The sequence below is a fragment of the Hemiscyllium ocellatum genome, chromosome 16, assembly GCF_020745735.1.
Source record: "Hemiscyllium ocellatum isolate sHemOce1 chromosome 16, sHemOce1.pat.X.cur, whole genome shotgun sequence".
NCBI classification, from domain to species: domain Eukaryota; kingdom Metazoa; phylum Chordata; class Chondrichthyes; order Orectolobiformes; family Hemiscylliidae; genus Hemiscyllium; species Hemiscyllium ocellatum.
The window spans coordinates 57,526,868-57,553,853 of NC_083416.1; the positions used below are offsets into that span (position 1 = coordinate 57,526,868).

General features: G+C 42.5%; 1 protein-coding gene across 3 annotated transcripts in view; it reads right to left on the reverse strand.

Moving 5' to 3' along the window:
- Window positions 1–26,986, reverse strand: part of LOC132823441 (organic cation/carnitine transporter 2-like) — a 332,707-nt gene that overhangs the window by 112,590 nt on the left and 193,131 nt on the right. Inside the window, exon 14 of one of the 3 annotated variants that reach the window (XM_060837301.1) lies at window positions 1,994–2,052. The exons of the other annotated variants lie outside the window; for them this stretch is intronic. The gene's annotated coding sequence lies outside the window, so the exon portion shown is untranslated. Of the gene's footprint in view, window positions 1–1,993; window positions 2,053–26,986 lie in introns of those variants that run through there. 3 annotated transcript variants of the gene reach the window in all.

The window sequence follows — 26,986 nt, forward strand, 5'->3', positions numbered from 1 at the left end:
CAAAAGCGATGTTGCATAAATTCCAAAGAGTTTGCAGGGATCTTGTGTTAAATTTGCAACTGACGAAATAGGAAAGCTGCCTTGTAATATTCCAACAGACCTAAACTGTAAATTTTACTTTCACTTCGACTCTTCAGCCTGTTCATAACTTTCACTTTTGCCCTCCTGTGTAGTAAAACGGTCGAGGCTGCACATGACTTCAGACACAAAGCCACATTTGTCTACCTTTTGTATCAATACAAATCAATTTGTTTATAAATCAGTTTAAAAATCGACAAAAAGATTTAAATAAGACAGGAGGTATATTCCACATTTAGCAATCCCTGGGAATTACGTGAGTAACCTATCCATTGATTGCACAGCATGACAGCATCCTTTCTCGCCCCAACACTCCATCACCCCCACTCCCCATTGCATAAATGCTGTCCCCTCCATACTTCATCTCAGCTCTGATGACAAGTCATCTACATTCACAACGTTACCTTGTTTTCTCTTCATGGATGCTACCTGACCCGCTGTGATCTCCAGTATTTTTTTGTTTTTATAACTTTATAATGCTTGGCTATTTCAAAGTATTCACCAGTGCACTTACTAAACGTACTGTTGAAAGGCTGTACATGTCACCAAGGAGCTTCAAATCATTCTACTGAGCACCAATTAAAGTTAGCTTACATATCTTAAATAACCGTGAATAGTGGCTGTAGTAGGCATTGTGATGTGGAGGTGGTGGTACTGGACTAGGGTGGACAAAATCAGAAATCACACAACAGGTTTATTTGAATACACAAGTTTTTAGAGCGATGCTCCTTCGTTTGTTGAAGTGATGACGCACTTCACCTGATGAAGGAGCATCGCTCTGCAAGTTTGTGATTTCAAATAAACCTGTTGGACTCTAACCTGGTACCATGTGATTTCTGACATAGTAGGAGTTGGCAGTTTTGCAGGAAATAGGTTAAACTAGGAAAATGGCATAAAGGGGCAAGGTTTTCAAATTTTGGGATTGCAAGTCTGTATGGTGGAGGTGATCAGGAGGAGAGATGTTCTTAGCAAACGGGAGACCAAGGAACCTTTCAGAGATACACTTAGGTGACACTGACAGCCATCAAGATGTAGCCCAAAAGACCTGGATGACATACGACAAGAAGTTTCATTACCTCATCAAGTAGTCCAGATCTCGGATGACAAAACAAATTGAGGTTAAGATGCAGGAGACAAAATATGCTTATGACAAACATTTGGTAGAATGACACAATAAAATACCAGGCTAGATATACAAAATTAAGAAAAGAACTGGAAAAGCAAAATGTTGTGAGAAGAGACTTGCAATTATCATAAGAAAAGAATGCAAAAGTCTTCTATAGGCATTTAAGTAGTAAAGGGTTTAAGAGGAAGTTACATGCTGAATAGGGATCAAGAAGCAAATTTATGCATGGAGGCCATCCCCAGGCTGTGGATCAAGATGGACAAGATTATCATTCACAGGGTAGGCTATGATACTCTCTAGAGTTTCTTTCCAAATTCATGATTGTCTATTAGAAATAAATAACCAGGCTCTTATGAGAGTAGCTCACTTGCCATTGAGCCTTTAGTGTGTGCCTTGGGAGAAGTGAAGGAGGATTGCTGATTTGCTATGAAACCTGAAATGCCTCTGTAACAACAGCATCCACAGAAACAATGGCGGTAGGGCAAGAACTGGTAAGGCATCAACTGGGATTGCCTGGCAATAAGCATTAATTCACATGATCTCACTCTGAGCTTCAAATGCAGCATTCAGATGCTGTGTGCTTCCTGCCTGTTCTGCAATCGAAACTAGGACATTGGCCACTAGGCAATTTCTAAGAACAGTATAAATAGGATACAGTTTATTGCGCCCACTTCTTCGTTCAACACTACGTCAGAGTAGTGCCCCAGGCTCAACCATCTTCAGCTGCTTCATCAAGGACCACTCCTCCATCATAAGGTCAGCAGTGGGGATATTCATTGATGATTGCACAATGTTCAATGCCACTCCTCAGATACTGGCAATCCATTTTCAAACGCAACAGTCTTGGGCTGAAAGTGGAAAGCAACATTCACATCACACAAATGCCAGGCAATGACTATCTCCAATAATATGTGATCCACGTATCGCCCCTTGACATTCCATGGCATTCCCATCATTGAGTCCCCAGTTATCAATATTTTGAGGATTCCATTGACCAAAAACTCAACTGGACTCACCATATAAATACTTTGGCTACAAGAGCAGGCCAGAGGCTAGGAATACTGCAAAAAATAACTCACCTCCTGACTCCCCAAAGCTGGTCTACTATCTACAAGGCACTAGTCAGGAGTGTGATAGAATACTCTTCACTTGCATGAATTAGTGCAGCTCCAAAAGCACTCAAGAAGTTTGACACAACCCAGGACAAAGAAGCCCGCTTTATTGGCACCACATCCACAAACATGCACTCTCTCCACCACCGATGATAAGTAGCAACAGTGTGTGCTGTCTACACAATGCACCGTGGAAATTGACCGAAGATCCTGACACAGCGCCTTCCAAACTCACAACCACTTCCATCTAAAAGGACAAGGACAGCAGATACACGGGACTGCCACCACCTGCAAGTTCCCCTCATTATCGTAGCTTGGAAATATATCGCTGTTGTGTCACTGTCAAAAAGCCATCCTATTTTTGATTTGCTAATCAAAACAGACAATATCTCAATATCTATCATATCAAGCCTCTTCATTATCCTATACATTTAATAAGGTCATCTCTTATTCTCCCAAATGCTCAGAAATGCAGCTTCGCATTATAGGACAATCCTCTATACCACCTTTATTGTGAGTATATTCTTCTTTAAATATGGAACCCAAAATTGCGCATAGTATTCCAAGTGTGGTCTCTTCAAAATCCCATTCAATTGTTGATAGACTTCTTTATTTTAAATTCAAATTAACTTGCAATGAAGGCCAACATGGCCCTTACCTTTCTGATTGATTACTGTCCCTACATGCTACCGTTTTGTCTGTCTTGTATGAATACATCCAAGTCTCTCTGAACATCAATATTGATTAGTTTCATGACTCTTAACAAGTCTTTTGCATGGTATTCTTACAACCAAATTGAATAACAATTTCTCCTTATTACATTGCCGTGCTACTCTTTTAACCAGTCTATAATTCTTGGTAGCTTCAACAAATTTAAGTACAATACTCAATGTCTCTTTGTCTCAGTCAACAATATGGATTGTAAATAGTTAAGGTCCCAGCCCTGATCTTTATGACACTTCACTTGACAGAGTCTAACAACTTGAAAATGACTCATGCATCCTTGCTTTTTCCTTTATGACCATTAACTAAAATTTTGATTTTGCTAACGTATCACCCCAAACCCCATGACCTCTTTGTGTATTATGTTTTCAAATGACAGTTTATTGAACATCTTTTAGAAATCCAAATATGTAAATCATAGAATCCTTACAGTGCAGAAAGAGGCCATTCAGCTCATCAAGTCTGCACCGACCCACTCAAAGACCAGCCCAACCAGTCTGGATTTGGGACAGAAACTTAATCAGGAGATAGAAAAAGCATTTAAGAAAGATGTTATCACAATATGCAGGTGGACTGGGAAAATGAGGTTGGCCATTGGCCCCAGAAGAAGAATCCGTGGACTAGGAGATTTTTCTCAGCAGCTTGCAGTGAAACACACTAGGGACAGGTAGTTCTGGATTTGGTAATGTGTAATGGGGGCTGACTGGATTAGGGGATTTAAGGTAAATGAAGCCCTAGGGGGCAATGACCATAATATGATTGAATTGACCCTGCAGTTTGAGAGAGAGAAACTGGACTCAAATGTAATAGTTTTGCAATTGAGTAAAGGTAACTATGAAGACAATGGAGGGGAACTGCCCAGAGTTGATTGGAAGGGCAACTCAGCATGGAAGATGGTGGAGCAGCAATGGCAGGGGTTTTGGGGGGTGATTTGGGAGGCACTGCAGTAATTCATCTCAAGGAAGAAGAAATATATTAAAGGGATGATGATGCAACCATGGCTGATGAGGGAGGTCAGGGACAACATAGAAGCAGAAGAAAAAGCTTACAATTTGGCGAAGATTAATGGAAAGCCAGAGGATTGGGAAAGCTTTGAAAACCAGTGGAGGACAATGAAAGAAAGCAATAGGGGAAAGAGGATGAAATATAAGTATGAGCTAGCTAGTCTTATAAAGGAAGATTGCAAGAGTTTTTATATATAAAAAAGTAAGAGAGAGCCAACAATGAACATTGCACTACTGGAAAATTAGAGGTAGAGAGGAAGAAATGGGAAACAAACAAATGATGGAGGAGTTAAGTAGGTACTTTACATCAATCTTCATGGAGGAAGACACCAGTAGCATATCAGAGAATAGGGACAGAGGTGAGTGTCGTTGCCATCACTAAGGAGAATGTGCTGGGGAAGTTCAAAGGTCTGAAGATGGATAAATCATCCAGGCTGGATGGACTACACTTCAGGGTTTTGAGGCAGAGAGCTGAGGAGATTGTAGAGGCGTTGGTGGTGATCATACAGGAAGCATTCGAGTTAGGGAGGTTCCCAGAGGACCAAAAATGGTTAATGTAACACCCCTATTTAAGAAAGGAGGGAAGTGATTGATGGAAAATTATAGGCTGGTTAGCCTGACCTCAGTCATTGGTAGGATATTAGAGTCCATTATTAAGAATGAGATTGCAGAGAACTTGGAAGAGCACGCTAAAATAGGGCTGAATCAATTTGGTTTTGTCTGGGGGATATCATGCCTGACAAATCTGTAAGAATTATTTGAGAAGATAATGACCAAGTTAGACAAAGGAGAGATGGTAGATATGATCTATTTGGATTTTCAGAAGGTCTTTGCTACACAGGAGATTGCTAAGTCAGAACCCTTGGTATTAGGGGTAGGGTACTGTAATGGATAGAGGATTGGCTAACTGGCAGAAGGCAGAATGGGTATAAAGGAGTCTTTTCCAGGATGGTAGCTAGTGACCAATGGATTTCCACAGAGGTCAGAGTGGGGATCACACTTATTAGATTCTCTACAGTGTAGAAACAGGCCATTCAGCCCAACACGTCCACACCGACCCTCCAAAGAGTAACTCACCCAGACCCATTCCCCTTATCTACCCTGACTAATGTACCTAACACTCTTGGCAATTTCGCATGGCCAATTCACCTGACCGGCACATCTTTGGATTGTGAGAAGAAACTAGAGCATCCGGAGGAAAACCACGCAGACACAGGGAGAATGTGCAAACTCCACACAGACAGTGGCCTGAGGCTGGAATAAAACCCTGGTCCTTGGTTCTGTGAGGCAGTAGTGCTAACTACTAGGCCACCTTGCTGCCCCTATGTCGCTATTCATGTCATACATTTTGACAAGGAATTAAAGGCATTGTTGCTAAGTTTGCAGATAACATAAAAATCTGGACAGGCAGTGTTGAAGAGGCAGGGAGGCTGCAGAAGGACATGGAGAGATTAGAAACGTAGGCAAAGAAGTAACAGATGGAATACATTGTGGGAAGGTGTGAGGTTATGCTCTTTGGCAGGACGAATAGAGGATTAGATTATTTTCTAAATGGTGAAAGGTTTCAGAAATCTGAAGCACAAACAGACTTCAGAAACCTAGTTTAGGATTCTCTTAAGGTTTACATGCAGATCAGTTGGCTTTCAGGAAGGCAAAAGCTAGGTGAGCATTCATTTTGAGAGGGTTAGAATACAAGTGCAGAGATCTGGCTGTATAAAGCTCTAGTCAGATCACATTTACAATACTACGAGCAGTTTTGGGCCCCTTTTTAAAGGAAGGATGTGCGGACTTTGGTGGGGGTTCAGACGAGATTCACAGCAATGATCCTGGAGATGAAAGGCTTGTTATATGGCATGGAAAGAACAGTTGAGAATTTAGGCTTGAAATCGATGGAGTTTAGAAGGATGAAAGTGAATCTGATTGAAACTCACGAATACTGAGAGACCTGAATAGAATGGATGTGGAGGAGGTGCTTCCAGCAGTAGTAGAGACTAGGGCCCGAAGACACAGTTGCAGAGTGAAGGAAAAAAGGAACTGAGCTGAGGAAGAATTTCTTCAGCCTGAGTGTGGAGAATCTGTGGAACTCATTGCCACAGAGTGCTATGGAGGCCAAGTTATTGTGTATATTTAAGACAGAGATAGATAGGTTCTTGATTGGAATGGGGATCAAGGGTTCTGGGGACAAGGCAGGAGAATGGGGTTGAGAAACATATTAGGCACAATGCAACCGTGGAGCAGACTCAATGGGCCAAATGGTCTAATTCTGCTCCTTTGTCTTATGGTTTGAATATTTTGTCCTAATCCATTAGACATTGGTTATTATTATTCATATTCTGTGGTATGACATGTCCTTTGTCCATAACTTTAAACTCTATCCTCATGTGACCCCTGCTCCTCCATTATTAAAATCCTCACTTACAGCCCTGTTTATATTCTTCCCAGGGCACTCACTCCAGTGCTGAAGTTCTTTCCAATAGATTGTTTCTTCTTGTCATCGTACTGAGGTCAGAATCCCATTATGTAAAGCCCATTTCTCTCACACTAACCATTTGAGCCATACATTCAACACTGTGACCTTATTTATCATATATCAAATTATTTGTGGCTCAAGGAGTAATCTATAGATTTTTAAAATCGTTTTGGCACTGGATTTGTAAGAGCTGCCATAGAATCGTCCAAAACTTCTGAGCTGGAAAGAATTGTTCCAAACTCAATGTGAAGTCTGTTACCAAGATGGAACTGACTTTTTTCATGCTCCTTGACAATAATAATAGGTTCTTTGTCAGGCCTGTCAATACGCAGAGGACATTTATGCTCCATTCTCCTGTATTTTGTCTGATCAAAGATCACATCTGGTTCCTCAGCAACAAAATACTTCTGTGACCTTACCCTTTAGTGAGCTGACATGTGCACTACGTTTTCCATTTTGGGTGGTTGCAGCCCACTCACATCTGGTTATTCCTGACTCCAAACTACCATCTAACTTACAAACAGTTCTCAAACCAAGCTGGTTTCTGTAAGTATCAAGTGACAATATTTCCATATTAGATGTGGTCTCAGTCATTTCCTTCACCATGAGGTTACTGTGGCTGGTTGGGCGGGAGTTCTTGTGCACATGAAAGTTAAGGTGCAGAAGAATGTACGATACAAAGTGTGTGCTCCATTGCTCTTGCTTCATCTGCAACCTGCACTTCATGCTAATCAAGACTTTGCAATCATGCACTGGCTATGAACATACCAACATTCATGCTGGTAACCAATTTATGCTGGTTGCAATGCACTTTGTCACTACTTGCCCGCTAATTTCCCATTGTCCCTTCTCTCAGGGGCTGAGGACATACAAATGTACCCGTTCCCATTTGTACTTTGCTGCACTCTCCAGTTATGTAACACTTTACAAGGCAGAAGAGCAACAGCGAATATGTCGCAATGTATTTGTATGATGTGCCTGTCATGCCTAAATGGCTGGAAGAATGCAGAAGCAGCAAGATGTGGTTTTGAAGCTTGCAACATTGATAGATCTATGAAGGTAGGTGTTAGGCAAGAGTCTCGAGAGTAAACAATCACTGATGGTTGAGGTGTGTGTGTGTGGTGCATTGACTGCTAGGTGAAGTTGGTGGTGCAGTATATCAGAGTCAATAAGTGAAGATTCACCCACTACCAGGCGTGCGAGAGCATGTCATTTTCTGCCACACTGAAATCAGATCCTTAGGTAAGGCAGTGTGTACCTGGAAGGCCTTCTATCCAGCAAACTCTCTCTCCCAAATCACCTCCTGGGCTAAGCCTGCCATCTTTCGAACTTGTCACTTTACTGTTGATGTTATTCCTATTTTGAAACATTTTTTGACAGTTTCACAGCTGCGTCAGCAGGAACACACCTCCTTGTTACACAATCTGTATTCATGCTGCAGAGCAGGAAACATGAGGTTTATGTGTTGACTGCTTCACTTCACCTTGATGTGCAATAATCATAGATTGCAACCCCTGGGCCTGAAAACCTGCATTATTGAACTTTTAGCCCTTTTTTTTAAAAAAAGTACCGTAATTCTTAATGAAATATTGTCAATAAATAACCACAGGCAAAATATGGAAAATATGCACCTTGTTGTAGTTCTGAGGTAATGTTGAAGGAGTCTATGCATAACGAACTGATCAGCATCTGGTTTGAAATATAGGTTTGATTAAGAAATAAGAATTAAAGATTAGTTAGGATGCTCAGTATTAAAATTCTGTAAAGATAAAGATTCATGTAGAAGTTTATTCTTGGCAGTGTGGAGGAACAGGGGATCTGGGTGTGCAAGTACATAGATCCCTCAAAGTTGCCACCCAAGTGGATACGGTTGTTAAGAAAACATATGGTGTTTTGGCTTTCATTAACAGGGGGGATCGAGTTTAAGAGCCGCGAGATTTTGCTGCAGCTCTGGTGAGACCACACTTGGAATATTGTGTCCAGTTCTGGTCACCCTACTAAAGGAAAGATACAGAGACTTTGGAGAGGGTGCAAAGAAGGTTAACCACTTTTCTGCCTGGACTGCAGGGCTTGCCTTATCAAGAAAGGTTGAATAAGCTTGGACTTTTCTCTCTGGAGAGAAGGAGGAAGAGAGGAGACCTGATCAAGGTGTACAAAATAATAAGAGGAATAGATAGAGTCAATTGCCAGAGACTTTTCCCCAGGGCAGGATTGACTGGTACGAGAAGTCATAGTTTGAAGATATTAGGAGGAAGATATAAAGGAAACATCAGAGGTAGGTTCTTCGTGCAGAGAGTTGTGAATGCATGGAATGCATTGCCAGTTGAGGTGGTGGAAGCGAAGTCATTGGGGACATTTAAGCGATTGCTGGACATGCACATGGATAGCAGTGAATTGAGGTGTGCATAGGTTAAGTTACTATATTTTACATTAGGATTAAGTCTCGGCACAATATCGTGGGCCTAAGGGCCTGTTCTGTACTGTACTTTTCTATGTTCTATTGATCATTAAAGATCATTGCAATGAGCAGGAAATGTGAGATAGATCCACTTTGATGTTAAGATATATCTAGGAGCTGACAGAGCAACAACACACATATAGTGTAAATTAATAATGTAATTAGTAAAAGAAAGGCCTGGAAAGAAACATTGCAACATTGCACATGTTCACTACAGGAGGCACAGTGCTCAGTGGTTAGCGCTATTGCCTCACAGTGCCAGGGCTCAGTTTGATTCCAGCCTTGGATGACTGTCTGTGTGGAGCTTGCATATTCTCCCCATCTCTGTGTGGTTTCTATCAAGTATGTCAGTGTCCCCTGACAGTCCAAAGCTGTGCAGATCAGGAGGATTGACCATCAGAAATGCAGGGTTGTGGGATAGGTTGGAGGCATGGGTCTGGGTGGGATGCTGTTTGGATGCCAACTTTGGTGTGCCTTGCGGGAAATCCTGTGGTGACTATTTAAAGCTTTACTGGTTTTCACCCAATTAAGGCTTAAGATGAGTTCAAACCAACTCCATGAATGTAGTGGGCATATTAGATTAGATTAGTTTCCCTACAGTGTGGAAACAGGCCTTTCAGCCCAACAAATCCACACCAACCCTTCGAAGTGTAACCCACCCAGGCCTGTTCCACTACATTTACTCCTGACGAATGCACCTAACAGACTATGGGACAATTTAGCATGGCCAATTCACCTGATCTACACATCTTTGGATTGTGGGAGGAACCTACACTGACACAGGGAGAATGTGCAAACTCCACACAGTCGCCAAAGGTGGGAATCGAATCCGGGTCCGTGGCACTGTAAGGCAGCACTGCTAACCACTGAGCCACCATGCCACCCATATTGTCTGGAGTACATGATCATTATGCTTGCCTTCACTACTGATTCATCCCTGGCCTATCCACTATATCTCAGTGATGCCTAAAATGCCAAGTTAATGGGTTCTCATCTTAGAAAATAGAACATAGAAAAATACAGCGCAGTCCAGGCTCTTGGCCCTCGATGTTGTGCCGACCCAAGCCCACCTAACCTACACTAGCCCACTATCCTCCATATGCCTATCCAATAGCCATTTAAATGCCCATAAAGAGGGAGAGTCCACCACTGCTACAGGCAGGGCATTCCATGAACTCACGACTCGCTGAGTAAAGAATCTACCCCTAACATCTGTCATATACCTACCTCCCCTTAATTTAAAGCTATGCCCCCTTGTAATAGCTGACTCCATATGTGGAAAAGGGTTCTCATTGTCAACCCCATCTAAACCCCTAATCATCTTGTACACCTGTATCAAGTCACCCCTAAACCTTCTTTTCTCCAATGAAAACTGCCCCAAGTGGCTCAGCCTTTCCTCAAAAGATCTTCCTACCATACCAGGCAACATCCTGGTAAACGTCCTCTGCACCTGTTCCAGTGCCTCCACATCCTTCCTATAGTATGGCGACCAAAACTGCACACAATACTCCAGATGCGGCCGCATCAGAGTCTTATACAACTGCAACATGACCTCAGAACTCCGGAATTCAATTCCTCTACCAATAAAAGCCAGTACGCCATATGCCTTCTTCACAGCACTATTTACCTGGGTGGCAACTTTCAGAGATCTGTGTACATGGACACCAAGATCCCTCTGCTCATCCACACTACCAAGTATCTGACCATTAGCCCAGTACTCCATCTTCTTGTTACTCTTACCAAAGTGAATCACTTCACACTTACCTACATTGAACTCCATTTGCCATCTTTCTGCCCAGCTCTGCAGCTTATCCATATCCCGCTGTAACCTGCCACATCCTTCCTCACTGTCAACAACTCCACCGACTTTCGTATCATCCGCAAACTTGCTCACCCAACCTTCCAGCCCCTCCTCCAGGTCATTTATAAAAATGACAAACAGCAATTGTCCCAAAACAGATCCTTGCGGAACACCGCTAGTAACTGCACTCCAAGATGAACCTTTACCATCAACTACTACCCTCTGTCTTCTTCCAGCCAGCCAATTCCTAATCCAAACCTCTAACGCACCCTCAATGCCATATCTTCGTATTTTTTGCAGAAGCCTACCATGGGGAACCTTATCAAACGCCTTACTAAAATCCATATACACCACATCAACTCTTTACCCTCATCCACCTCCTTAGTCACCCTCTCAAAGAATTCAATAAGGTTTGTAAGGCATGACCTGCCCTTCACAAAACCATGCTGACTATCCTTGATCACATTATTCCTATCCAGATGTTCATAAATCCTATCCCTTACAATTCTCTCTAAGACTTTGCCCACAACAGAAGTGAGACTCACCGGCCTATAGTTACTAGGGTTATCCCTACTCCCCTTCTTGAACAAAGGAACCACATTTGCTATCCTCCAGTCTTCTGGCACTATTTCTGTAGACAACGAGGACATAAAAATCAAGGCCAATGGCTCTGCAATCACCTCCCTTGCTTCCCAGAGAATCCTAGGATAAATGCCATCAGGCCCAGGGGACTTATCTATTTTTCACCCTTTCCAGAATTTCCAACACCTCTTCCATACATACCTCAAAGCCATCCATTCTAATTAATTGTGACTCAATATTCACATCGGCAACAATGTCCTGTTCCTGAGTGAATACTGATGAAAAGTATTCATTCAGTGTCTCTCCAATCTCTTCAGCCTCCATGCACAACTTCCCACTACTATCCTTGACTGGACCTATTCCTGCCCTAGACATGCTTTTATTCCTGACATACCTATAGAAAGCCTTTGGGTTTTCCCTCATCCTACCAACCAAGGACTTTTCATGTCCCATCTTAGCTCTCTCTTTAGATCCTTCCTGGCTACCTTATAACTCTCAATCGCCCCAACTGAACCTTCACGCCTCATCTTTACATAGGCATCCCTCTTCCCTTTAACAAGGGATTCCAATTCCTTACTAAACCATGGCTCCCTCACATGACCTTTTCCTCCCTCCCTGACAGGTACATACTTATCAAGGACACTCAATAGCTGTTCCTTGAACAAGCTCCACATATCGATTGTGCCCTTCCCTTGAAGCCTACTTTTCCAAGCCATGCATCCTAAGTCATGCCTCACCACATCATAATTTCCCTGTCCTCAGCTATAACTCTTACCCTGCAGTGCACACTTATCCCTCTCCATCACTAGAGTAAAAGTCACCGAATTGTGGTCACTGTCCCCAAAGTGCTCACCTACCTCCAATTCTAACACCTGGCCTGGTTCGTTACCCAGAACCAAATCCAGTATGGCCTCACCTCTTGTTAGCCTGTCTACATATTGTGTCAGGAAATCCTCCTGCACACATTGGACAAACACCCGAACCATCTAACGTACTCGAGCTATAGCTTTTGCAGTACCTGAGACATTTTCCTAGACTGGAACTGAATGTCATTTTTGAGCATGGTTTTCGCATTGAAGATTGGGCTTGTCAAGAGTTGGACATCTTTCAGTTTTGTCCAATTTAGCAGCACATCCAACTTTGAGTATGTCGTTCGTTCCCTTGCTTGGATTCACCAGGATGGATAATTCTTCTTATTTCTTCAGAGGTGATGGTTTTTCACAAGGTGAGGTTACTACCCTCATGTCCAACATCCCTCTCTTTACAACCAGGCTTGAATGGAGTTGGTCAAAATCTGGTTGCAAAAGGTAGATGTTTGGGTGTGCTGTTGGTACCCTTACCTGGTAAAAGCTCATCACAGTTATAGACATAAAAAGAGGTAACTTATTGGCAAAGGAACTGTTGAAAACCGAGGATGTGGCTGTTTTCTGAGTGCACATTAGCTGCTATGTTTCTTACATTACAACAGTGACTATACTTCAATAAGTATCTCATTCACTGTAATATGCTCTGAGATGTTTGGTGGTCACGAAAAATACCAAAGATATTTATAACATAGAACATAAATCATAGAAAAGTACAGCACAGAACAGGACCTTTGACCCATGACGTTGTGTCGTGCTTTAATCCAAATGTAAAATATAGTAACTTAACCTATGCACCCCTCAACTCACTGCTATCCGTGTGCATGTCCAATAGTTGCTTAAATGTTCCTGATGACTCTGCTTCCACTACAGCTGGCAACGCATTCTAAGCATTCACAACTCTCTGCGCAAAGAACCTACCTCTGATGTTTCCTTTATATCTTCCTCCTAATATCTTCAACTATGACTCCTCGTACCAGTCACTCCTGCCCTGGGGAAAACTCTCTGGCAATTGACTCTATCTATTCCACTCATTATTTTGTAAACCTTGATCTCTTCCTCCTTCTCTCCAGAGAGAAAAGTCCGAGCTTATTCAACCTTTCTTCATAAGGCAAGCCCTCCAGTCCAGGCAGCATCTTAATAAATCTTCTCTGCACTGTCTCTAAAGCATCTGTATCTTTCCTATTGTAGGGCGACCAGAACAGTACACAATATTCCAAGTGTGGTCTCACCAGGGACTTGTAGAGCTGCAGCCAAACCTTGCAGCTCTTGAACTCAATCCCCCTGTTAGTGAAAGCCAAAACACCATATGCTTTCTTAACAACCCTATCCTCTTGGGTGGCAACCTGAGGGATTTATGTACTTGCACACCCAGATCCCTCTGTTCCTACACACTGCCAAGAATCCTGTCTTTAATCCTATATTCAGCATTTGTGTTCAACCTTCCAAAATGCATCACTTCGCATTTATCCAAATTGAATTCCATCTGCCATTTCTCCGCCCAGCTCTGCATCCTGTCTATGTTACACTGCAGCCAGCAGTAGCACTCTATACTATCGACAACACCTCCAACCTTTGTGTCATCTGCACATTTACTAACCCACCCCTCAACTTCCTCAACCAAGTCATTTATAAAAACTACAAAGAGCAGAGGCCTAAGAACAGAGCCCTCCTTGACCCTACTCCACACTGACCTGCAGGCTGAATACTTTCCATCTACAACCAATCTCTGCCTTCTGTCAGCCAGTCAATTCTGAATTCAGATCGCCAAATCTCCCTGTATCCCATACTTCCTGACCTTATAATGAGTCTACCATGGGGAACCTTGTCAAATGCCTTGCTGAAGTTCATATACACCACATCCACTGCTCGAACTTTGTCAACCTGTCTTGTCACCTCCTCATAAATTCAATAAGATTCGTGAGGCATGACCTGCCCCTCACAAAGCCATGCTGACTGCCTTTAATCACACTGTGCTTTGCCAAATGGTCATAAATCCTATCCCTCAGAATTCTTTCCAAAACTTTGCTGACCATAAACGTAAGACCGACTGGTCTATAATTGCCAGGGATTTCCCTATTACCCTTTTTGAAAAGAGGAGCAACATTTGCCTCCTTCCAATCCTCCGTTTCGACTTCTGTGGAGAGGGAGGAGGCAAGTATCCTCACCAGCGGCTTAGCAACCTCCTTTCTCACTTCCTGGAGCAGCCTAGGATAAATCTGGTCTGGCCCTGGGGACTTATCAATCTTAATGTTTTCCAAAGTTTCCAGCACGTCAACTTCATCAATCTTGATCTGGTCAAGACTGTATCCCAGCTCCTCAAAGTTTTCATTCACAGCAAGGTCCCTTTCCTTAGTGAAAATCAAAGCAAAATTCCCTGCTACTTTTTACACATATTGAGGGCAGTTCCCAGAAAGGTCTGGAGACAATAACAATCTTTAAAAGTTATCCTGCAGCCTATGAGACATTTGGCACTTATGTATACTGCTGAAACTTTAAAATAACAATTGTGTAGAAATCTGATGACTCTTCAACTCCATAATTGGTGATAATCAGTTTCCAGTATGACCATGGATACCTTCAGCTATTAAATTGTACTGTATGTAAGTTTCGGGATGGAAGATTTTAAATTTTATATATTATTGGGATGTTGTTAAGAAATCTTGAAATTGGCATTTTTGTAAGTGTCAAGTGCATCTTTACAAGTAGAACGAAAGCACAGGAGTAGACAAGGATTTTGGTTGGAATATATTTTGCATTTAGGTTGCAGTGACTCCGACATTAGCAGTAAACGGAAGCCAAAACTGGGATATTGATTGGTTAGAAAAGTGACCTGAGGGCAAGACTTGCAAATAAAGGATATAAGTTTTTTTTAAAACTGGGAAGCCATACCTACTTCTCTTATTGGTCAAGATTATAACTATGGACTGCAGATTCAAGTTAAGTTGTTGTAGGGAAGATACATACCCCATTGACAGGAGTTAGAAAGATTTGAGCAAAACGTATTACTTGCACTGACAAAGGTGTGCAACTTGGACTGCATGTTGTGAGGACTGCCTAAACAATGGATTAAAAAAAAGGACATTTGTCAGAGGTCCTTGTATTGGATACTGAGTAGCATTTCTAGAGGACACGCTCCTTTCATTGGCCTTCTTTTTTATCTCTGAGAGAATGTCAATTATGTTAGTCAGATATTATTTGCTCTCTCAAAAAATTTGATGTTCACTGTCCTTGATTAATCATTTCTTAATATTGATTTCTACTATTTCCAATCATTTACCCACCACCGTGATTAGGATAATTGTCTAATGATTACTATCTATCTGTCACTTCCCACTTTATAAATGATTGTAGAATATCAGTCGTCCATTAATAGTGGAAAAGAAATTGGTTTGACCAAAGACACTCTCACCTTCTTCCTTATACCCTGCTTATTAACTGTCATCTTCTCTATCTATGATGCATCTGTTTTGACAATGCAACTTTTCATAGCAGTGCTCCCCATTGTTATGCCCACCGATCAGAACTGCAAAGTATTTATGGACACTTTTAATTTAAAATCTGTTTTTTTAAAAAATGAGGACAGTTACAGAAGAAAAATAAAAGTGTGGATTAAAATTCACTGTCCAGAAAAGTCCAGAAAAAAGCCCATGGAATATCACACCTGAAGAGTATTAGGAAAACTTCAAACAGGATAAATTTATCATAATAACAGGTTGGATTATCTCCACTTTTAGCACAAAGTCACCTCTTGCAGAAAATGCTGTTTATACAAAATATAAAAAAAATTGGCTGGAACACTAGTCCCTGGGTGTTATTGACTGGATGTCCTGATATGTTGACTACAGTGCTGTGAGGATATAGTTTTGAGGATAGTCATTTAAATATCCATCATAGCAGGTAAAATTGTTCATTCTGCATTCATTGTGGCATTCAATTACTGTCTAAAGGAATTAGAACAAATGAATTTCCACTACTTGCAAAGTCAAGAATGTCGAAATTGACAACTCAAGTGCCAGTGTCAATTCTACCAGTACTATCCAACAATGATTTGGAGATGCCGATGTTGGACTGGGGTATACAAAGTTAAAAATCATATAACACCAACAGGTTTATTGGAAGCATTAGCTTTTGGAGTGCTGCTCCTTCATCAGGTAATTGTGGAGTATAAGATCATAAGACACAAAATTTATGGCAAAAGTTTACAGTGTGATGTAACTGAAATTATAGATGGAAAAAGACCTGGATTAAGTCTTGAAAACTTGAGAACAATTACACCAATTGTTAAAGTTCACTTGAGAATGTAACTTTAAAAAAGTTCTGCAATTTACATATGAAAGAACTGAAACCAACATGTTCATTTTAAAAGATGAGAGACTTAACAAACAATCCGGGTCTTTTTCAATATATAATTTCAGCTACATCACACTGTAAAACTTTGCTATAAATCCTGTGTCTTATGACCTTATACTCTGCAACTACCTGATGAAGGAGCAGTACTCCGAAAGCTGGTGCTTCCAATAAACTTGTTGGACTATAACCTGGTGTTGTGTGATGTTTATCCAACAATGGCTGCACTATCATCTTATCTGCTCTTCATGCATGATTCAGAGACATGTTTAAACTTATCTTTTTGATCTCACCTCCTGATTCTGCTCAGTGTGTCTGCAGTTTGCATTCCAATATCTTTACGTCTTTTATCATGAAAAAGCTTGCACTTTTTGTTAGTTAAAGAAAGGCTGGTTAAATACAGATTTTTCTTGGGACTGGGAGGAAAATATTCACGAGGGAAGGAATCCTTTGTAAATTAACCATGGTGTCACTAACTAAGGAGAGGCATTTCACATCTCCTCACCCCATGAGCTTAATTATATGTGGTATCCCATCTGAAATCATACCAAATTGGAGAACTTTACTCAGGATCTGTTGTAACACATCTTTTTCATTGATTTTCCTTGTCTGTTGATACCCAGTGACCAGGGTAAACTGTGACCATTCAATTTAATAGACCCTTCTTGATTGTTCTTGATTCCTATTTAACTTTCAACTGAATTAACTTATAGAGTGTTCACACAATTGTTTATCTAGTCCTCATCTTGGCTTGGAAATAATTAAAATGCAACATCTCAACTTCTACAACTGATAAAAATAATGGTTTTGATAGATCTGCTAAACCAGAAGAACTGCATCCCACTCTGATAAGGGAAGTGGCTACAGAGAAAATGGAAACATTGATGGTTATCTTTTAAAATTCTACAGATTTCTGGGAAGTTACCTGTGGACTGGAATGTCCCCAGTATTTGAAAGGAAGGGAGAAGGAGAATGGAGACCTGCCAGTTTGATACCACTAGTAGGAAAAGTGTTAGAATTGTTATAAAGGATGTGATGGCTAGACAAGTGGAAAACAATGGTAAAATCAGTATGGATTTATGAAAGAAATCATGTTTGACATGCCTGTTGGAGTGTTGTTGAACATGCAATTATAGTATCAATAATGGATATCAAGTGGATGTCTGTATTTGGATTTTTATTCATAAAGGTGCTCTAGAGATGAGTAAATTAAATTAGAGTGCATTGAATTGGGGTTATGCACCAAATTGAGAATTGATTAATGCAAAGTAAACAAAGAGAAAACAAAGAGTGTACATCTAATTAAACCTGTTGGACTATGACCTGGTGTTGTGTGATTTTTAACTTTGTACACCCCAGTCCAACACCGGCACCTCCAAATCATAAACAAAGAGAGGGATTGTTCTCAGGATGGCAGGCTGTTACCAGCGGTGTTCCACAAGGATCAGTGTTACAGCCACAGATGTTTCCAATCTGAATCAATGAGTTGGATAGTGGCACAAGTTGCAATATTTCCAAATTTGCTGCGAATGTAAATTAAGGTGGGATTGTGAGTTGTGAGAAGGATATTAGAGACTTCAGGCAGAATTGGACAGCCTAAGTGAATGGCCACAACATAGCAGATGGAATAGATGTAAATATGTGTGAAGTTATCCATTTAGGAAGAGAAACCTCCAGCAAGATATAATATTTAATAAATGATGAGAACTTGAAATTTTCATGGCTAAAGAGACCTGGATGTCCTTGTTTACTTGGGTCTGATTCCATGCTGTATGACTCTATGATTCCATGTCACTAAAACCTGACATCTGCCTGCAACAACCCAAGGCAAATGGAATGTTGGTTTTCGTTGGAAGTTAGTTTGCGTACAGACGTAACGATGAATTGGTCCAATTATGTAAATTCGACGTTTCGGGCATAAACCCTTCTTCAGGAATGAGGAAAGTGTGTCCAGCAGGCTAAGATAAAAGGTAGGGAGGAGGGACTTGGGGGAGGGGCGATGGAGATGTGATAGGTGGAAGGAGGTCAAGGTGAGGGTGATAGGCCGGAGTGGGGTGGGGGCGGAGAGGTCAGGAAGAAGATTGCAGGTTAGGAAGACGGTGCTGACTTCGAGGGATTTGACTGAGACAAGGTTGGGGGGAGGGGAAATGAGGAAACTGGAGAAATCTGAGTTCATCCCTTGTGGTTGGAGGGTTCCTAGGCGGAAGATGAGGCGCTCTTCCTCCAACCGTTGTGTTGTTATGGTCTGGCGATGGAGGAGTCCAAGGACCTGCATGTCCTTGGTGGAGTGGGAGGGGGAGTTAAAGTGTTGAGCCAAGGGGTGGTTGGGTTGGTTGGTCCGGGTGTCCCAGAGGTGTTCCCTGAAATGTTCCGCAAGTTGACGGCCTGTCTCCCCAATATAGAGGAGGCCACATCGGGTGCAGCGGATGCAATAGATGATGTGTGTGGAGGTGCAGGTGAATTTGTGTCGGATATGGAAGGAACCCTTGGGGCCTAGGAGAGAAGTAAGGGAGGACGTGTTGCCGCAAGTTTTGCATTTCTTGCGGTTGCAGGGGAATGTGCCGGGAGTGGAGGTTAGGTTGGTGGGGGGTGTGGACCGGACGATGGAGTCACAGAGGGAGTGGTCTTTTCGGAACGCTGATAGGGGAGGGGAGGGAAATATATCCCTGGTGGTGTGGTCCGTTTGGAGGTGGCAGAAATGACGGCGGATGATACGCTATATATGGAGGTTGGTGGGGTGGTAGGTGAGAACCAGTGGGGTTCTGTCCTGGTGGCGGTTGGAGGGCGGGGCTCAAGGGCGGAGGAGCGGGAAGTGGAGGAGATGCGGTGGAGGGCATCATCGATCACGTCTTGGGGGAACCTGCGGTCCTTGAAGAAGGAGGCCATCTGTGTTGTTCGGTATTGGAACTGGTCCTCCTGGGACCAGATGCGGCGGAGACTAAGGAATTGGGAATATGGGATGGTGTTTTTACAGGGGGCAGGGTGGGAGGAGGTGTAGTCTAGGTAGCTGTGGGAGTCAGTCGGTTTATAGTAATGTCCGTGTTGATTCGGTCGCCCGAGATAGAAGTGGAAAGGTCTAGGAAGGTGAGCGAGGGTTCTGAGACGGTCCAGGTGAATTTGAGGTCGGGGTGGAAGGTGTTGGTAAAGTGGATGAACTGTTCAACCTCCTCGTGGGAGCACGAGGCTGCGTCGATACAGTCATCGATGTAGCGGACATTTACTATAAACCGACTGACTCCCACAGCTACCTAGACTACACCTCCTCTCACCCTGCCCCCTGTAAAAAACGCCATCCCATATTCCCAATTCCTTTGTCTCCACCGCATCTGCTCCCAGGAGGACCAGTTCCAATACCGTACAGCCCAGATGGCCTCCTTCTTCAAGGACCGCAGATTCCCCCCAGACGTGATCGACGATGCCCTCCACCGCATCTCCTCCACTTCCCGCTCCTCCGCCCTTGAGCCCCACCCCTCAGTCAAATCCCTCGAAGTCAGCACCGCCTTCCTAACCTGCAATCTTCTTCCTGACCTCTCCGCCCCTACCCCACTCCGACATATCACCCTCACCTTGACCTCCTTCCACCTATCACATCTCCATCGCCCCTCCCCCAAGTCCCTCCTCCCTACCTTTTATCTTAGCCTGCTGGACACACTTTCCTCTTTCCTGAAGAAGGGTTTATGCCCGAAACGTCGAATTTCCTGTTCCTTGGATGCTGCCTGACCTGCTGCACTTTTCTAGCAACACATTTTCAGCTTTGATCTCCAGCATCTGCAGACCTCACTTTCTCCTCCAATTATGTAAAGCCTTGGTGAGATTGTACATAGAGTGTTGCACACATGTTTCTTTTTATTTTTTGGTCTCTTAATCTTAGAAATGCTATGTCTGCCAAAGAAGGAGTGTAACAGAGGTTCATGAAACTAATCTCTGGCATAGCAGGGTTATTTTATGAGGACAGATTGAGGAAACTATATTCTCTAGAGCTTCAAGAAATGTCAGGTGGTCTCATTGAAGCTTCCAAATTCTGAGAGCTTGACAGGATTGCTGTGGATGGAATGTTTCTGCTGGTTGTCAATTCTGGAATCAAGGTACATTATCTGAGGATAAGGGGCAGACCACTTAAGACTGAGATGAGATGGAGGATTTTCACTCAGAGGGTGGTGAATCTTTGGAACCTGAGGGTGTTAGAACATATTTAAGACAAAAATCAATAGGTTTCTGACATCAAGGGATATGGAGATATAATCGAAATGAAGCATTAAAAAGATGATCAGCCATGATCTAGTTGTATGGTAGAGCAGACTTAATGGACTGAATTTATCTGCAATTTGCACTGTATTCTCCCTTGACTTCACTTGAAATTCAGAAGCCTTTATGAGTGGCAATGAACAACTTTGTTGCCTAAACCTCCTATACAATATATACTTCATGGTGCCTTTTTTTGTGTTATATGTTGCAAAGGACAGAGGGAGCACACTGGCATCAACACTGCTTCCTTGTGGTTACTGAGAGTAATTCATTGGCAGTTATCTACAAAATAAAGTATTGGCAAAAGACTGATTTCCATATTCTCTGCCAAGGAAATTCCTATTATCTTGATAAAGCATATTAGTTCCACAAATATGAAAGCGTACAAGCCAATTACTCAACCACTAAAAGAATGAAACGGTGCTGTATCCAACAATGCTGCTACTCCTGACTGGCTTCATGTTTCAACATTTAATCTCTGAACTGTGGCTAGATCATTAACTCATATTCAACATGTTGAATTCAACCATGATGAATATTGCATGACTAAGACTAATAGGTTACAATGAATTACCTTTCTCACTGGTGTTTAAAGCCTTTCAGAGCTATCGATTACATTGTGCACCCACTTGATATTTCTGAGCGCTCGCGGTTGCCTCAGGGCACAGATCAATCTCATGGTTGTGTTGCCAGCCAGGAAAGTGTGTGTTGGTGGTTGGGTGGGGGTTTGAGAGGGTGCAGAACCAGGGGGAGAGAGAGATGGTGTTGGATTTAACCCTAGTCAAAAAGGTCAGTGTATTATTAAATGACTGATGTTCTACATCCTCTGATCCACTGCTGAACCTGTGCTAAATTTTGCTGAAACTATAGGGACAGGCTGCACAGGCTAGGCTGGGGCTGTTCTCCCTGGAGTGTTGGAGGCTGAGGGATGATCTTATAGAGGTTTATAAAATCATGAGAGGCATGGACAGGCTAAATAGACAAGGTCTTTTCCTTGGGGTGCGGGGGGACCTGATCTAGAGGGCATAGTGGGAGTGGAAAGATTTAAAAGGGGCCTCAGGGGCCAATTATTCATGCACAGAGTGGAGTGTGTATGGAGTGCGCTGACAGAGAAAGTAGTGGAGGGCGGGACAATTACAACATTTAAAAGGTATCTGTTTGGTCATATGAATAGGAAGGGTTTAGAAGATATGGGGCAAATGCTAGCAAATAGGACTACATTAGGTTAGGATATCTAGTCGGCATGGATGAGTTCGATCAAAGGGTCTGTTTCTGTGCTATACATCTTGATTACTCTAATTACTTGAAATAAGCATGAAGGAGCTGGGCAACAAACCATAACTGCTTTGACTGATGCTCAAGGTAAAAGTCCACCCAGATGTTTTTGTTTTAATTTATTCACTCATGAGACATGGGCATCACTGGCTAGCCACCATTCATTGGCCATTCCTAATTGTCCATGAGAAGGTGGTGGTGAGCTTCTTGAACTGCTGCTGTCCATGGCTGTAGGCTGTCCTTGAGGGAGGGAATCCCAGGGTTTTGACTTAGTGACAGTGAAGTAACAGCAATGTATTTCCATATCAGATGGGGAATGGCTTAGAGTGGAAATTTCGGGTGGTAATGTTTCCACGTATCTATTGACTTTGTCCTCCAACATGGAGGTGGCTTTTGGCTTGAAAGATGCTGTCAAAGAATCTTTGGAGCATTTCCACAGTTCATGTTGTAAGCAGTGCACTCTGCTGCTACAAAGTGACCAAGGTGGAGGGAGTGGATGTTTAGGGATATGGTGACAATCAAAGGGAGCTGCTTTGTCCTGGACAATCTCAAGCATCTTGAGTGTTGTTGGAGTTGCACCCATCCAGACAAGTGGGGAGTATTCTCTCACACTTCTGACTTGTGCCATGTAAATGACAGATATGCTTTGGGAAGTTGGAAGGTGAGTTACTCACTGGATTAAGAACCTTCAATCAACTCTGTAGCCATTGTATTTTTATGGTGAGCCCAATTGGGTTTCTGCTCAATGGTTACCCCCCAAGATTTAGATAGTGAGAGATTCACTGATGTAATGCTACTGAAAGTCAAAGGATAGTGGTTAGAGTCAAAGGGTCATAGAGATGTACAGCACTGAAACAGACCCTTCAGTCCAACTTGTCCATGCCGATCAGATATCCCAAACCAATCTAGTCCCATTTGCAGCACTTCGCACATATCCCTCCAAACCCTTTCCATTCATACCTAATCAGATGCCTTTTAAATGTTGCAATTATACCAGCCTCCACCACTTCCTCTGGCAGCTCATTCCATACACGCTCCACCCTCTGTGTGAAAAGTTGCGGCTTAGGTCACTTTTATATCTTTCCCTTCTCACCCTAAACCTATGTCCTCTAATTCTGGGCTCTCCCATTCAGGGAAAAGATTTTGTCTATTTATTCTATCCATGCCCCTCATAATTTTGTAAACCTCTATAAGGTCACCCCCTCAGCCTCCAATGCTTCAAGGGGAAACAGCCCCAGCCTGTTCAGTCTCTCCCTGTAGCTCAGATTCTCCAACCCTGGCAACATCCTTGTAAATCTTTTCTGAACACCTTCAAGTTTCACAATATCCTTCTTATAGGAAGGAGACCAGAATTGTGCACAGTTTTCCAGAAGTTGCCTAACCGATGTCCTGTACAGCCACAACATGACCTCCCAACTCCAGTATTCAATACTCTGACTAATAACGGAAAGCATACCAAACACCTTCTTCACTATCTACCTGTGTCTCTACTTTCAAGCAGCTATGAGCCTGCACTCCAAGGTCTCTTTGTTCAGCAACACTCCCTAGGACCTTACCATTAAGTCTATAAGTTCAGCTAAGATTTGTTTTCCCAAAATGCAGCACCTCCCATTTATCTAAATTAAACTCCATCTGCCATTCCTCAGCCCATTGGCCAATCTGATGAAGATCCCATTGTAATCTGATGTAACCCTCTTCGCTGTCCACTACACCTCCAATTTTGTGTCATCTGCAAACTTACTGTATCTTTTATGCTCATATCCAAACCATTTTTATAAATGATGAAAAGAAGAGGACAGCATCGATCCTTGTGGCACTCCATTGGTCAAAGGCCTCCAGTCTGAAAAACAACCTCCACCACCACCTTCTGTCTTCTACCTAGGAGCCATTCTGTATCCAAATGGCTAGTTTTCCCTGTATTCCATAAGATCTAACCTTGCTAACCAGTCTCCCATGAGCAAACTTTTCGAACGCCTTACTGAAGTCCATATAGATCACATCTCCCGCTCCACCCTCATCAATCCTCTTTGTTACTTCTTCAAAAAATTGAATCAAGTTTGTGAGACATGATTTCCCACTCACAAAGCCATGTTGACTTTCCCCAGTCAGTCCTTGCCTTTCCAAATACATGTACATCCTGTCCCTCAGAATTCTTTCCAACAACTTGCCCACCACCGACGTCAGGCTCATCAATCTATAGTTCCTTGGCTTGTCCTTACCACATTCTTAAACAGTGGCACCATATTAGCCAACTGCCAGTCTTCTAGCACCTCACCTGTGACTATCGATGATACAAATATCTCAGCAAGGGGTCCTATAATCACTTCCCTAGCCTCCCACAGTGTTCTAGGTTACACCTGATCAGGTCCTGGGGATTTATCCACTTGTATGCATTTCAAGATATTCAGTACTTCCTCCTCTGTAATATCGACATTTTTCAAGATGTTGCCATCTGCTTTCTCACAATCTATATCATCCATGTCCTTTTGCACAGTAAACACGGATGCAAAATAGTGCTGTAATATCTCTTGTGGCTCCACACAAAGGCCGCTTTGCTGATCTTTGAGGGGCCCTATTCTCTTCCTCGTTACCCTTTTGTCCTTAACATGTTCATAAAAACCCTTTGGATTCTCCTTAACTCTATTGGCCAAAGCTATCTCATGTCCCCTTTCTCTCTTAAGTATACTCCTTACTGCCTATATACTATTCTAAGGATTTGGTCAATCTATCCTGTCTGTACCTGACATATGCTCCCTTCTTTTTCTTAACCAAACCCTCAGCTTCTTTAGTCATCCAGCATTCTGTACACCTATAGCCTTTCCTTTCACCCTGACAGGAATATACTGTCTCTGGACTCTCATTACCTCATTTCTGAAGGATTCCCATTTTCTAGCTGTCTCTTTACCTGTGAACATCTGCCCCCAAAGTTCTCCCCCACTGATACCTCAGTCACCTGCCCTGCCTTATTTTCCAAAAGTAGGTCAAGTTTTGCACCTTCTCTAGTAGGTACATCCACATACTGAATCAGAAAACTTCTTTCTACACACTTAACAAATGCCTCTCCATCTAAACCCTTAATGCTATGACAGTTCCTGTCTATGTTTGGAAAGTTAAAACCCCCTACCATAACCACCTATTATTCTGACAGATAACTGAGATATCCTTACAAATTTGTTTCTCAATTTCCCTCTGACTATTAGGGGGTCTATAATACAATCCCAATAAGGTGATCATCCCTCTCTTATTTCTCAGTTCCACCCAAATAACTGTCCTGGAAGTATTTCCAGGAATATCCTCCCTCAGTACAGCTGTAATACTATGCCTTGTCAAAAACGTCATTCCCCCTCCTCTCTTGCCTCCCTTTCTGTCCTTCCTGTAACATTTGTGTCCTGGAACATTAAGCTGCCAGTCCTCTCCATCCCTGAGCCATGGTTCTGTAATTGCTATGATATCCCAGTTCCATGTTCTTAACATGCCCTGAGTTCATCTGCCTCCACTGTTAGACTGCATTCAAATAAATGCAGTTTAATTTATTAGTCCTACCTTGTCCCTGCCTGCCCTGACTGTTTGACTTGCTTCTGTTATCAACTGTACCAGTCTCAGATTGATCTCTTTCCTCACTATCTCCCCGGGCCCCACCCCCCCACCTTACTAGTATAAATCCTCCCGAGCAGCTCAAGGAAATCTCCCTGCGAGTATATTAGTCCTCTTCCAATTCAGGTGCAATCCGTCCTTCTTGTTAAGGTCACTTCTACCCCAAAAGAGATTCCAATATTCCAAAAATGTGAATCTTTCTCCCATGCACCAACTCCTCAGCCATGCATTCATCTGCTCTATCCTCCTATTCCTTCTCTCTTGTTCGTAGCACTGGGAGTAATCTAGATATTACTACCCTTACGGACCAAATTTTAAAATTCTTGCCTAATTCTCTATATTATCCCTTCAGAATCTCATCCTTTTCCCCTCCAATGTCATTGGTTCCAATGTGTACAATGACCTCCTGCTGGGTCCTCTCCCTCTTGAGAACATTCTGCACTGTCTCTGAGAGATCCTTAATCCTGCACCAGGCAAGCAACACACCACTCTGATCTTTCGCTGCTGGCCACAGAAAGGTCTGTCTGTGCCTCTGACTAAAGAATTCCCTAACACAATTAATGTCCTGGAACCCAACGTACCTCTCATTGCATTAGAGCCAGTCTCAATGCCAGAAACGAGTCTGTGCTACATTCCCTGAGAATTCATCACCCCATACAGTTTTCAAAACAGCATTTTTGTTTGAAATGGGGATAACTACAGAAGATTCCTGCATTACCTGCCTACCTCTCTTTCCTTTCCTTGAGTTAACCCATCTTTGTGACTGTATCTGTGACTTTTCTCCTTCCCTATAACTGCCATCCATCACACCCCCCCTTGCTCTCATTGCTCCGAAATGTCGCTCTAACCGATCTATTCAATCTGATAGAATTCATAACCAAGGGCATTTATTGCAGATATTATCCTCAGTAACATGTTAACTCTCCCTAAACTCCCACATCTGACAAAAAGAGTATGTCACTCTACTCAGGGCCATTTTTACTTCTTCCAATCTGCAAACCCAGAAAATAGCACCGTCTTTTTCATTTACAAATCAGTGCTCCAGGCTAACTTAATGCTTATGGCTTATATTTTTCAGTTTAATCAAGAAACATATCACAATAAAACATATAATCAAGAAAGAACCCACTCTACTCACTACTGCAAACTTACTGTAAGGCTGCATTTAAAACTATTCACTTATTTGTTTCTGTGTAATGACCTCTCCCGAACAGGTTCCCCCAAGGTCAGCTGTGAATTTCACTGTTTGTTAATTTTCCTAGAATGTCCAATGTCCAGCGATCCATGAATTCAACAGCAAAGGCA